Source organism: Protopterus annectens, chromosome 4.part1 (genome assembly GCF_019279795.1).
Source record: "Protopterus annectens isolate FY-2018-M chromosome 4.part1, PAN1.0, whole genome shotgun sequence".
NCBI classification, from domain to species: Eukaryota; Metazoa; Chordata; order Ceratodontiformes; family Protopteridae; genus Protopterus; species Protopterus annectens.
This window is the reverse complement of record NC_056734.1, coordinates 636,244,559-636,259,539: the sequence shown is the minus strand read 5'-3', so window position 1 is coordinate 636,259,539 and position 14,981 is coordinate 636,244,559.

Below are 14,981 nucleotides of genomic sequence, written 5' to 3'. Positions count from 1 at the left end.
AAGAGTCTTAAACCCTTCCCAGGATAGTAAATTTTTGTTTTGCCAGTTAAGTGTGATGTAGTACCTTATTAACATGAAGATGGATACTAAGATCCTAAGTTGCAAGTTCGTCAGACCTGAGGGAGAGATATGTAAGAGGGCAAACTTCCAAGACAGAGTTGATTTTTCGTAGCCCATTTTCTCTAACTGGACTCTTAAGGCACACCATAGCTTATATGAGCGTTTACAGCTCCAAAATGTGTATAAAGTATCTCCTGTTTGGTTTTGGCAGAATTGACAATGAGGAGAAGAGTTAGGATATATTTTGTTGACTATAGCCGGGGTAAGATAAGCATTATTCAGTAACATAAGCTGAGTTTATTTAAGTTTTCTAAGAGAGATGAGGTCGGAATCAGTTTTAATGGCATTCGATATCTGCTCTTGAGTGATATGAGGATCCTGTTTCGTCCAGTAGTTAAGAGTATATGGGCTCCTTTTGTGTTTTGATGGACATAATGAATTTATAAGAGCTTGAAATCATTGTCTTTTTGAGTAGAAGTAGGCTCCACAGTACCTTACATGTGGAAATGTCTTTATCTGTTACCATGAGAGGGTTTAAAATCTTATGAGATGCTTCCATAATTTGCAGTAATATGATCAAATATTTTTTGGAGAGGTTCATCTTAACTCTTGCCTCTGAAATAGAGAGATGCATATAGGGGTACAGGTCCAAGATGTTTTTATCCTTCTGAAGTGAGAATTGATCCAAAGTTAGCATATTCCCATTCAATTTTACATTAGGATTAAGATGGAGGGTTGTAAAGTGTTGACAGTTGGGGTTAATTTTAAGGTATGTACAATTTTTTTCAGAGTTATAATTCTGGTTTTTGTAATGTACATCCATAAACCTTAACTTAGGCCTTCCTCTTTTCCTCTTACCTGGCAGCTTCATCCTTAGCATCCTTTTCCCAATATACCGAGCATCCTTCCTCAGCACATGTCCAAACCAACGTATTCTCGCCTCTCTGGTTTTGTCTCCAAACCGTCCATACTAGGCTGACCCTCTAATATACTTATTCCTAATCCTGTCCACCCTCATCACAACCAGTGCAAATCTTAACATCTTTAACTCCGCCACATCCAGCTCTGACTCCTGCCTTTTAGTCACAGCCACTGTCTCCAACCCATATAACATAGCTGGTCTCGCTACCCTCTTGTAGACCTTCCCTTTCACTCTTACTGGTACTTGTCTGTCACAAATCACTCCTGACACTCTTCTCCACCCACTCCATCCTGCCTGTATTCTCTCACCTCTCTTCCACACTCGCCATTACTCTGAACTGTTGATCCCAAGTATTAAAACTTATCCATCTTCACCAACTGTACTCCCTGCATTCTCACCATTCCTCTATCCTCCCCCTCATTCACACACATATATTCTGTCTTAGTCCTGCTGATCTTCATTCCTCTCCCCTCTAGAGCATATCTCCACCTCTCCCGAGTCTCCTCAACCTGCTCCCTACTCTCACTACAGATCACAATGTCATCTGCAAACATCATAGTCCACAGGGATGCCTGTCTGATCTCATCTGTCAACCTGTCAACTCCAATGGTGCAGAGTATTGGGAGAAATCAGAATGTAGGGTGAATGCATACTTTATAGAGCTCTGCTGTATGTGCAGAGTGTGTGACTGGGTAACTATGATGCATTGCACCTGCCTACAATATAATTAACATCATGTCATAGCCCTATTAGAGGTCAAACCAGGGTTAAAACCAATTAAATACATTTCTTTTTTTTAAAACATGCTGAGCGCGGTGGTGCACAATGTAAACACTCACAAGGAAGGCAAACAAAGCTTGCAAGTTACTGGACACACTCCCTGAAGGGGACATGCTCAGCCAGGTGGTGAGTGAAGCAAACATGTGTACCAAAACTGAAATGAACTTAGAAGTCAGTAGACATCCCCCCCCTCGTGTCAGCTACCTCCTGTGTAAACAGCAACATGGGTCTATGCCTACACGAGGGGATATGCTGATACGTTTACTCCTTTTTGCTATTCAGTACCTCCACCTCTTTTGCATAGGTATCCGTGCTCACAGCCTGGATGCTACACACAGCTACCTCCTGCTTATGATGTGATTTGCATGCCACTGGAGTTTCGGTGTTGGCACATGCGTGTGTGCCGCTCAGCACTACTTACTGATTCTAAAAGTGTTCACAGCCATGTAAGCAGCATGGTGCAATGCCTATGTGGGAATAAAATGTGTAGGCTTTATTAAATTCTACCCCATGAGTCTTTAGCTGTTTTACATGAAGATGAAATTAGTTTTTCATCCTTTTCTCAGCCTATCCTTCTACAATGCAATAATGCCATTTGCTGTTTTAGTTAGAATAACAGTTTTCCATGCTTTATTTTCAGCTCATCAGTTCAGACTGCAGTAAGCCTATTCCAGTTGTTCTAATGCTCTTTCACTCTACAATTGAAGTAGCATACTCATTAAAAAGAAAGGTTTTATGACCATTGGGCTGGATTATTTTCATTTTTGCTGGAAAAAGAAGTTTAATTCAATTTTCTTTAATGATGTAAACAATAGCCAGTTTGCTTTTCTTTTTATCCAATTGTCTTGCAAAAGTAGTCATTATCAAGTCTCTTGACATTTGCTAGAGGATTTCTCCAAGTAGTTATTTTAAGTTGTTTTTCTTAGTCTGACATGACTTAAAAAGTAATTGATGAAGGAGGTGATCTTTGTTTTCAAGGCTGTTTAGTTAATAACTTTTGTACTCTCTCTCTTTCTCTCACTCTGTCTCAGTGAATGCCATCAGACAATCCATCCTGGAGATTAGAATGTTTTGATAACCACTGTCACAAAAAAATTGATCAGGTTGCACACCATAAAGTCTAAGATTTCTGTATTCATACTTTTTAATCCACCTACCCTTTCAAGAAGCCAGTTGTTTTGTCTAAACAAAAACTCAGTCTGTGGTTTGCCATCATCCAGTCCTCCTTCTTTATCATTAAAGGATGTTTCAGTTGTGTCAATACAAGTTTCACTCTCTTGGATCATATATCTTTATAACTCACACGGACTATTGTAGTTCTTTTGAACAAAGTCAGTCTTAGTGTCTGGTTTGTCAGTTTTAAAAGAATTCCTGGATTGTAGCAAGCAGTTGTTGAAACTCCTTTTTTGAAATAGGATTCTGTTGGAGTATGTTTTGATGAATTCCTGTTTCCTTGGATCCAAATCCAAAGAATTTTGTTAAAAAATTCTTGTTTTAAAGTTTCCTATATTCCAGAAAAACGTTAGTTAGAACTTCATGTGGGAAACTGAATGGAACTGCGGAGAAACTACAACTGTCTATTGATGTTACCACGCTTCTATCTTGATGTCACCCATCTAATGACATAAGCTCTTACATCATTGTGGAGACATCCTGTGCTCTTCCCTAAGTGAGCATCTTCCCACACACATACCTATGAGCTACTGTCACAGTTTTGGGATCACCAAGCCCATGTGCCTCAGTCCTTGGGCCTTGATGTTATCCTGTTCTTATACAGAAGTAATCAGAAGCCACTACCTCCTGCTCCTCAGGACTGTGAGCTGACATAAGCCATTCACTTCCAGCCTTGTCCTCCTCCTCATGCAGCTCAATGTCTTTGCTCCAAACTAAGTAATAGGAGACAAAGACCCCAAATCAGTGACAGTTTGTCAATATTACTCTAATTCAGTTAATAGAATTACAGGTTTTTCATCAGCTTGCATTTTCTGAAGAATAAGCAATATGAAACTCTAATGTACGGCATTATTGTCTGAGTGTAATCCTCAGTAATTAACCAGGCAGTCATCTTCCTGATTTTTCAATTGCCTATGCTACAATTTGAACCTGAGTCAGCAAGATTGTAGTTAGAATGTCATTACTCCGTACCACAGAGCCAAGCTTTCTCCTGCTTTTCTTCTTCCATTGATGATATATTTCCATTTCCAATTAGTCTCTTCCTTTTATTTAATTATTTTATGTGCTATACTATTACTGTTTTATTTAATATTCCTGTGGTACAGCTATATGAAATCTTGCTTGCAAAGCTTTTTCTTTGCATGCTTGATAGATACCTACATTTTCATATGTCTGCACTAATGAAACTAATGCAGCTGTGTACTGATAAATGAATATCATTTTTGTATGTCATAAATCTGTGTTGTACATATTTGTATCATTTATAGTTTAGGAATACCAAAATAGCCTACCCCTGTAGTTACATATTGCTTAGAATATTTTTAACTTTTGTTACATTTTTCTGCATGTTGCTTATGATATCTTAGCCTTTCGATATTTGTTTATTCTCTTCATCCCATACTGCCTGCTGGCCATCAGCCTTTCTGCAATCATTTGTACCATTCACTTCTGCCATGAATTGAAAGCCAATTGCAGGAGGCCCTCATCCAGAAAGGCATGAAACCATTTCTTGTTTTTGCAGCGATCCTTCCCTTATTGGCTGATGTGCGCATTAATAGATGTGAGGGCCTACAGTTTCTTCCTCTGCAGGCGTGTACATTCCTCCATATGCCCTATAAAGATAGCAGTGTGAATATATAAAGGCAGAGCCAACCACAAATCCCCAGCCCTTATGCCACATACTATGCACTTCACCCTCTAATAAGTGTTGGAATTACAGTGGGACAGATCGTCTTCATCACTATAGGATGGATGAACCAGCATTGTCCCCTCCCCCTCCCCCTAGCCATTTCTCCAGTGCCAAAGCTATTAATCATTCTTGGATTGTCTGGATTATATTCTGGGCTTTATTCCTAAATGCCATGGACCCATGCTAGCTTTTTTAGTATTTTGAGATATTGCACATATTATGTTTATTTCTATAATATTATAATAGGTATATAATGTGGATAATTATGAATGCATTTTATAAATCATTATGAATGAATGAATGTAGTTATAGTTCTGGACTGTATAATGTAGTTTCTTCTGCCTGAGCTTCTGTCCACATAAAATATAGTCACATATATATAACTGGTTGTCATGTGTGTGTGTGTGTGTGTGTGTGTGTGTGTGTGTGTGTGTGTGTGTGTGTGCGTGTGTGCGTGTGTGCGTGTGTGCGTGTGTCTGTCTGTGCATGTGTATGTCTATGTGCATGTATATATTTACGTGTGTGTGTGTGTTTGTGTGTGCATGTGCGTGTGCGTGTGCGTGTGTGTATTATATATCAATAGATAGAAAGATACAGATATATAGATTAGGTACAGGTATAGATATATCTTAAGTGAGTCAGTGAAATACCCATCTCGTATAACTTTTATGTGAAACATTTTTTTGTGGACCTCACTGAAAATTCATTTTATCCATGTGGACTTTCCCAGTTATCTTGTTATCATACCAACTAATCAAATGAATAAAAACAAAATAAGCAAATGGTCAAGCACATCAACAAATAAGCAAACAGTGGATTCCCAGGCCACACCCCAAGTACTCCAACATTAAAACCATAAATGTTTATGACAGTGTTGGAGACCTGCACAATATTGTTAAGATAATTTTATTCATGCTATGCTACGTTTTTATGATTTTCAAATTAAACAATTAAGGTGAAAAGCTACACAGCAACTTTAAAATTTACTTTTTGTGGTAAGGAATCTTCTATGATAAGATTGCAGTTAATATAAACATTATGCAATATATTGGCAGTGTAGACATATGGTAAATATCAGTGATATAGAATACATTAAAGCAAAGTAATTAAGTGCTCTTCTAGAGGGTGAAATGCCACACACTGCCATATTAAATATATTCTCCTAAGCAGTAAATACTCAGGCAGTTATAGAAAAATCTGCTTATGATTATTTTAGGTTATAGTAGGAAACATTCCTGCATAAACCCCATTGGAAGCAACCGTGTGGGTAGCCTGTCTTTCTCTTCATAACAGTGACGTACAATGTTTTCATATATCACTTGACTTTACAAAAGTCAAAATGCACTCAGCAGAATGGGAAAATAAATAGCGTCATCTGTCCTAAATGTTGAACAGAGGAACGGTGTTTCACCCTCCTTCCTTCCTTCCTTCCATACACGTGATATTCTATAGCTGACACTTTGATATATTCTGTATAAACAGCATGTCTCTTGCTGCTACCACACATTGATGATGGAGATAAATATCTATTAGCAAAGTGCTTATTTTTCTTCATTATTTTGCAGCTTAATTCTCTAGATATTGCCATATGTCTTAGCTACACTCTCACAGTAAATCAAATCAAGGATTCTGTAAATTCTGTCAAGATGGTCTTATTTTTTTAATCCCTATTGAAGAATAGTCTGTGTAGACATTTATATTATGTACAGCTATCTTTCACTCATGTATTTGTTTGGCATTAAATTATAATGTTAGGAGGAAAGTTTAGCTAGGAGTATTTTACTTCAAAAATACATTGCAGACAGGTGTGGGTAATGAACCAGCTTTTCTGTGCTACTGAAATCTCTCTGGGTCTGCACAATGAATGGAACTGTAGAAGAGCTCTGAGGCACAAATAACATCTAGGGAGAGACTGGCCTTTAGCTGTTTGTTAGATTGTTTAGCTGTTATCCTTGAATGACATGCAGTAGTTGTTTACATTGTGATATTCTTTCAGTTGTGCTAGGATTAATATAGATTAGAATACATTGGTGTTATTGTTCACTACTTAATAGCGGACTGTGTAAAGAAAAAACAGGATGATCTCTGTTAGGTTTGCTAGTAGTTCCAGTTTGAAATCCTGATTCAATGAGCTGTTTCTTATGGTAATCAGGAGGGCACCCTGACCTGTAGGGCCAAAGAATGAAAAACCTTAGTCGGTGCCTGCTAAGATGTTGTAGATCCTTTGAAGGGCAGTGGCATTGTTTCCCTGGGAATGGAGTTGATAGGGAGTATGTTTTACAGGTAGTTTGTATGTAAGGGTGGGAACAACATATTGTTAAGGGTGCTGTGACAGGAAGCAGGAAGAGGTCTGGTCATTTGTAAACAGGTGGTCATAGTCTGCCTTAGAGTTGTGCAATGATGTTTTAGTAGGCGTGATGGGAGGATGAAGTGACATATCCTGCTGGAGTTTATAAGTGTGACAGGTTGTTTTTCAGAGGTATTGGCAAACAGAGGAAGTCTGTATTTCAACTGAAGTCATATGTGTTTTCACCTATTGCTGGTCTGCCATCTATAGATAGGGACTGGGAAATTTTGCAGCATCCATATCATTTCAAATTTATTTTTGCATTTAGTTTGTCAGTGTGCAATGATGTAATTGGACAAGAGTCTAAAAGGCCAGATGTTTGAAAGAGAATATGCATTCCATTTCTTGGTTGTTTTTGAAAACGGGAATGGAAAGTCTTATGAATATATCAGTGTTGACTGGAAAACAAAGAACGTAGCTTTTGTTTCTCATGAAATCAATTTTTTTTTGGTACAAGGAGATTGATAAGGATAGTCAGGAGACTATATAGAATTGTTCTGTGTGAAGAAGCAAATTCTGGAATACCAAGTCATCTTTGCAGATGCTGAGGTGATATATTTTAAGAATGGTAAGAAGGTAATTCCTGAATAAACCTAAACGTATAGCACTGAGAACAGATGCTTGTGCAATTCCAACAGAGATATTTTAAGGGATGTAGGTATATTATCTGAATGAAATAAAACGTCTCCTTCTGGATGAAGCAGCTGCATATTTTAATGACACTTTCCTTATTATATTAAACCAGTTACCCCAGACAGTCACAAAAGAGTCAAATTCAACCCTACCCGTTGGCTCACAAAAAGTGCTAAAAAAGTTATGAGAGACAGAGATAAAGTCTGGAAGTCTTGGCTTCAGAATAAAAAAGACACCAATCTCCAAACCTTCAGACAGTTCTGCAACCACACCAAAAAGCAATCAGATCTGATAAAAAATACTCCTTACACTGTGTGACGACCCTCCATTGGATAGATAATAAAGGAGCTTCAATCCTCACCACTAGCAACAGTGGGGGGATGTTCGCTGAGAGCATGACAAGTGCACCCACGGTATTTCCAGATGCAACTCTCTGCATCAAGTGCAATTTCCCTTAAGAAAACATAGAGATGACAGTCAGTCCAGGGCTGGTTCCTCTACCTCTCTGCAGATCCCCAGTAAGACTCCCCACTGGCATAGCTAGAGAGTTCACTCCTTAGCCAGGGTTCCAAGCCAATTGCTCCAACACTCTCTCTGTCCAACCAGTGCTTTGTGTACCTACCCAAGTAGCTGACACACATACACACACACACACACACACACACACACACACACACACACACACACACACACACACACACACACACACACACACACTCACACACACACTTTATGAGATTTTGATTTGCACACACACACACACACACACACACACACACACACACACACACACACACACACACACTCACACACACTTTATGAGATTTTGATTTGCACACACACACACACACACACACACACACACACACACACACACACACACACACACACACACACACACACACACACACCTGGGAAAGGATGATACATATTTACTAGCTATGCCCCCTTTTGCCCAGACGATAAGTAGTTTCACTGTTACCAGAACCCTTCTGCCAGCTACCTTAAGGCCTCAACAAAGGGCATCCGATCATACTGTGTAATATTAATATTAATACAAATGGGAATTTAACCAAGAGCAAGGCTGTTAGGAGTTGCCCACACAGTGTCACCAACTAAATATGCAAGTACTCTCAAAACTTAAATATCTCTACAAAGATCAGCCACAATGAAAGATTTAGATATATTTAATAATAAATAATAAAAGAACAAGACAATACTAAATATATATTCATAGTGACATCAGAGTTCAAAATCACAGGAAATATTTAAAATAACATTAGAGTACAGGGTCAGATAAGCAAAGAAAAACATCTAAACTAAACTTCACTATATTCCTGACTGAATCTAAGAGAATTATACTATTCCCTAGAAACTTACTTCATTAGAGCAAGGCATATGTGAAGAATAGTTCTTATTGTTGTTCTCAGGTCCAAGACAGAATACAGAATGTTCTGTCTCACTAAGACATTTCTCAAATTAATATCTAAAATATTACTGCTGGGATAGCTTGGAGAATGACATAATTTCTGTTCATCTGACTTTTAGTTCCTAGGCCAAAACCCCCATTGCTAGAAGCTGGCAGCATTTAGCATCTACCTATAAAAATATATAGACAATAGCTTTTCCTCAGATCTTTGGCAGTTGCTGGAAGTCATAAAACAATTGCATTCCTTCATGCTTCAAAAGTAGCTTCAAGTAGCAATTAGTTCACTCCAAGGACAATATAGAAAGCTTCCTAGTGCAGACCTTGTGTCTCTAACTGCATTGAAAACTTGAGAGATAGCCATTTTATTGCATCTTATAAAGTAATTTAATTTTAGATATTTTCTAATGTTTGCTGGACTGTGGTTAACCCTCCAGTTTCCTCTCTTAAGCATATACATTTAAACAGTTACAATAGTGCAGGTACATTTCTGTTCTCTTCCAGTAGGGCACACTGTGGTTACATTTCAAACACAGCACACTACAAATACCCTTTCTACACACACGTCTGTACAAGCAGATTGATATACAAACATGACATATAGTTCTAACACATTTTTAACCCAAGCATCTTGTATAAATCATTTCAATATTCACCAATGATGTGTAATTATTTATAAAATTCCAGCTAGGTGTGCTGGCAGTATGTCTTTTCATCACACACACTGCAATCCAAGATAAACAAACAACCCCAAACAAGTCTGCTCTTCCAGTAACAATTTTTTAAATCCAGGTCAGACAGATCAACCATCCCCTACTACAGCCATCCATAATGAACCTGTTTCTAAGCAACTCAACTCACATTTCATACACACTGAGTCAGCTTACTCATAAACAACCATCCTCTGCCCCCCATCCCTACAGAACTGTCATCTAAAATCCATGTTTTCAACATCAATCCAGATACCATTTCCTATATCAAAAACTACTTCATTAGCTAAAACCCACTACACTTACTGCTATTTATTTCCTCACAATACATTAGCATGGCTGCTGCCCCTTTAGCATACTCTATCCTCATAAACAGATCTATCCAAGAAAACTACGTACCCACAATCTAGAAAAAAGTCAGTAATTATTTCTTTACACAAAGGAGGAGACTCCTCTCATTTCTGTAATTACCAACCTATAGCCATTCTTTTTCTATTATCAAAATTCTCTGAAAACTATACACATTCCCAGCTTTTAAAAATCTTAATAGATAACAACCTCCTCTCCTCTGTCCAGCATAGCTTGAGGCCATACTACAGCATATCCATAATTTTCCTTAATTTCACCCATAATATCAATCTACACAGGGATTCTGGAAATGTTTCCTCTCTATGTTGTGACTTTTTGTATGACTTTTGACATGTGTCCCTTCATATTCTTCTCTATAGCCTATCTTCACTAGACCTCGAGACGTCCTTCCTCTCCTGGTTCCATTGCTACCTTTTTAACAGGCTATGGACAATGCAATAGCAGAAACAACAATTACCATTCTTGACCAGCTCAGTAAGACTGCCATGAGGCTCATTCTTGGGATCCATACACTTTACCTGATTTATTAGTGACCTCTTCACTTTTACTAATGACACAACTGTCATTTAGTATGCTGCTGCTGCTGATGATGCTACACTGATAATGACAGCTACGTCCATCTGAAAACTTAAGGAATGAAGTTTGTTTACTGCTATAGAAACCTGGATCAACAATTCTCACCTCCCGCTGAATGAAAACTAAGTTATGTTTTTCACACCAACATCTCCATCTTGTACAAAAAAAGAATAAAATAATAATAACTTCTCCATCACTTCATCAAACAACACTCGCATTGAACTGTTCCACACAAAGCTCCTTGATATGATTAAAGATAACCACCTAATGTCTGATATTCAAATACATTTACCTATAAAGAAAATGCATAGAAAAGTTGACACCTATATCATAGCAAACAGTTTTTATCAAGCAATGCCAAAAAACAATAGCCTATGTGTATCACCTTTACTACTATACAATGCGCCATGTACACTAACTTACAACAATCTATAGTAACAAAAACTGACTGATGCTTTAACAAGCCAGATAAATTCCCCACTAACCAGTCTGTTAAATCCCACTGTTTTCTACCCTGAAAACAACTTCCACACTATCTACTGCCATTTGGCAACTGTTCATAATATAATCAAGCTACAAAACTGTCTTACACTGCAAGCCTTAATGGAGCCTTACTCTCCTATGTGATCATTATGCTCCTTAGGCAAGTCCCCAGTAACCATAACTAAAACTCATAACCAATGCCAGATCCAGCACTAGGCAACCTAGGCAGTTGTGTAGGGTCCACTGCTTGCTTGGGAGGCTGGCCTTAACATTAATAAAAAAATAATAATATTAAGTACAAGGGGAAAAAAGGAAGAGAAAACACTGCTGCCTGTTGTTTTTCCTACTTTTGTTATTGGACTGTTACTTCCTAGTCTGCATGTGCCAGCACCAGTTTTCATTGGTTAATGCTTTGAGCCAACAAAAACTGGAGCTAGTACAGAAATACCTCCAGAGATTTGAATGAGAGTAACAAATAGGACATGGAGGCAGAGGTTTTTTGTTTTTGCAGCAGGATATTTCATTTTGAATGGCAGGGCACATGAAATGGATGTTTTTCCTGTAGGTAAAAGTTATCTAAATTGCACTGCAAGGTTTTGCAGGTAAATGTTTTCATGTAAGCATTTACAAATGAGCTGTAGCACGTGATTTTTTTTCCTGAAAAGGAAAGGTAATTGCAAACACTTTTTTTTTTCCTGAATCGCCAAGACATATGTCAAGGTAAGCACTTTTATCCTGAATTTTGCATGGCGAGGTTTTTTATGGATGGAATGTTCTGAAATGTATAATTTTGTATACATGTGTATGTGAAATGCCCCATTTAGCACATATTATATAGATAAGTAAATTGCTCAGAAATGCCAATACTGAAACCCTGTACTATTGCTACCAGAAACAACAGTCTTAGTCATCTACGTCAGCTGTAGGCATTAATTAATTTATTTTTCTTTTTTTGTTTTTTTAGTAAATCACTGGGAATTAGTCTGTTATTGGAGGTTTGCTTTTTTTTTTTGTTGTTTCACAAAATACATGATTATGTAAAATCTGTTGTTCTGTCAACTTTTTAAAGGATTTAGAGTACTCTAGTCTTATCTGTCTCTAGTTTTGAAGAATATTTTTGATTTTGCCTCATATTTATGCCTTGTCCTTGAGCAAATCACTTAACCAGACAGTGCTTTAGGGCAACTGGAAATTTGGGCTTGGTTTCTCAGTCGTCCTCTGCACTGCAATCATAGTAACTGCCTTTGAACCAGAGTACTGATTGTGTAAAGAAGGAAATTGATTGCAGTAAACAAGACCATCATTCTATGAGCCATGTTCTGTGGATGTTATCCTTGGTTTCCTTGTTCTGTTGAATGTTGACTGTGTGTTTATTATTTAGCTGTGAATAAACCTGCCAGTGTGAAGTCTATGAGTTTAATACTAATATTTAACAGTGAATACATTTTTAATTTAGCTTGTGTTTAGGAGGCACATGGGTGTAAAACTGCACTGTCTTTAGGTTACAACAGTTTGTCTAGCACTTATGCAGATGAGTAAGACTATGACTTGTTAAAAAGCTGTTCTTGTAGTACATGGTTTGAACCCCTCTGCCATCATTTGTCTTCTGTGTGACTCTGCCAAGTTACTTCACCAGGCAGTACCCCTGGCTGCTCCTGAAAAGGGAAACATGTCCAGTGGGATGTCCCAGGCTGTTAGCAAATGTGCTACACATTTCTGATTTGAATTCCTGCATTCTTCACCAAGGCAAGAATTAGTATTTCACTATATGTTATTTGAGTTTGCATCCCTGCATGTATCTTGTATTTTAATGGATTGCAAAATGTATTTTCACTAAATGTTATTGTTGAGTGAAGAGACGTTTACTATATCTCTTGCTGTCTGTTTTCAATGTGAGAATGTTTTATTTAGAAAATGACTGTCAGTAGTTTCTGTAAAATCTGAAATAAAAGTTTTAAATGAAATCCAAATTGCTATAATAATTGTAAAAGTAAAGAAGAAAACAGTATGTGCAATGACAAGTTTGAACAGTGTTTATGGTGTGGGCCTGATTCATTACTCCACACAGGGCTCAATGTATCCATGATCAATCTCTGTAGAATCTTGAGGTGTATGCTGCAACACTGCAACATTATTGGCCATTCAAGCAGGTCAGACCTGTACAGAGGGGATGGCTGTTCTTGATGACAGATAAAACACAGGCAGGTCAAAATGAAATGTATATGTCCTGCAAGAAAGTACCCCCCCCCCCCCAAAGTATGCTGCATTCAGTAATATTTCTGTTTTTATGGCATGTGGGTTGTTGACCAATAACTGCTACATCATTTATATTATCTTTGCTTTGTTTTATTAATTGTACCAAATAATTCATTAATAATCCTGGATTGTGTAATGTAGTCTAAACATGTTGCATCTAAGTAGTCAAACCATGCTACATTTTATTAAAAGTTTTGCAGTATCTTTTTTACAGTCTCCAACAACTGCAAAGGGGTTGACATTTCTCAGATCTTATAGTCTGCATTATTTGGCACAATGATCAGAAATGTCTGCTCTTTAGTGATCATTAGGTAGTCATTGTTGCACAAATTTGTGATGAGTCTTCTCTACAAGATTGGATTATAATGGATTTCTAAATTTAATTAAAGCTTTTACTGTGGCAGTTAGTGCAAAGGACAAAAGCTCTGGTTTGTTAATGTGATTAATCCTCTGGCAAAGGTGCAGAGTTTGATTTTTTCCATCTTCATTTATCTACTGTGCGACACTGAGAAAGTCACATAACTAGGCAATAGCATTTGATAATTTGGGTTGGGCTCCTTAATGGTCTCCAGGACTGCATGCCTAATAACTATGAACCTATTGTTATTGTTGATGTCTGTCAGCCATTCCTTATTGTATAGCTAATATATTCTGGAAAAGTTGTGGCAATATCACCAGCACACCAGTTTTTTAACACAACATATTCAATGTATTCTTCTGAGGGAAGTGGGTAATACATTTGTAGATGAAGTACAGAAATGCAAAATTGTTTGCCAGCAGCAACCTCTGCGTTAGTAATTTTTATGAGAAATTATTCAGAAGACTTTTAATTCTTCAGAGATTGTGCATAATGACTTAACCTATGTTATCAGCTGGCTAATATTTTTCTACTGTCATAAATACTCCTATTTAAACTGTGCTACACATGGCTGGATCTTATAGTATGATGCTAGCTATCTTTATACCATTTTATGTAGTTCATTTAAAGCTACCAATAAAGAACATACAATTTGTTTCTTCATACACTAAGGGTATACACAGACAAGAAGGTGATTATAACTGCTGGCAAGGGACAAAGGCACTATTGTGGATGAATCTACCTTATACTCTTATCATCTGGTCATCTTTTAATAGGCAGGAGTAATGTGTCTGTGTGTGTGTGTGTGTGTGTGTGTGTGTGTGTGTGTGTGTGTGTGTGTTTGAATTAAGTTGGAATATTTTGGCTACTGAATGTTTGAGTGAAAGATGTAATTGCTGGATTTCTGAAAATCCGTGAATAAAAAAGTCTGACCCTTCTGAACTGATAAAGTTAAAAAGTTCCAAAATCCAAGATACAAAAAACTGAAAAATTAAAACAAAAAAAAAACTGTCAACTTCACTGAAGACAGAATCCACAAAGTTTAGTGAAGCGCCTTTCATCCAAATACTTCTTTCAACTTCATCAAATACTAACATTTACAAAAATCAAGTTTAAATAGTCATGTTTAACCATGATTAAAATCAGCTGGTCTCCATCTTGAAATTTAAAGGAACAGTAGAATGAATCACAATTTTGA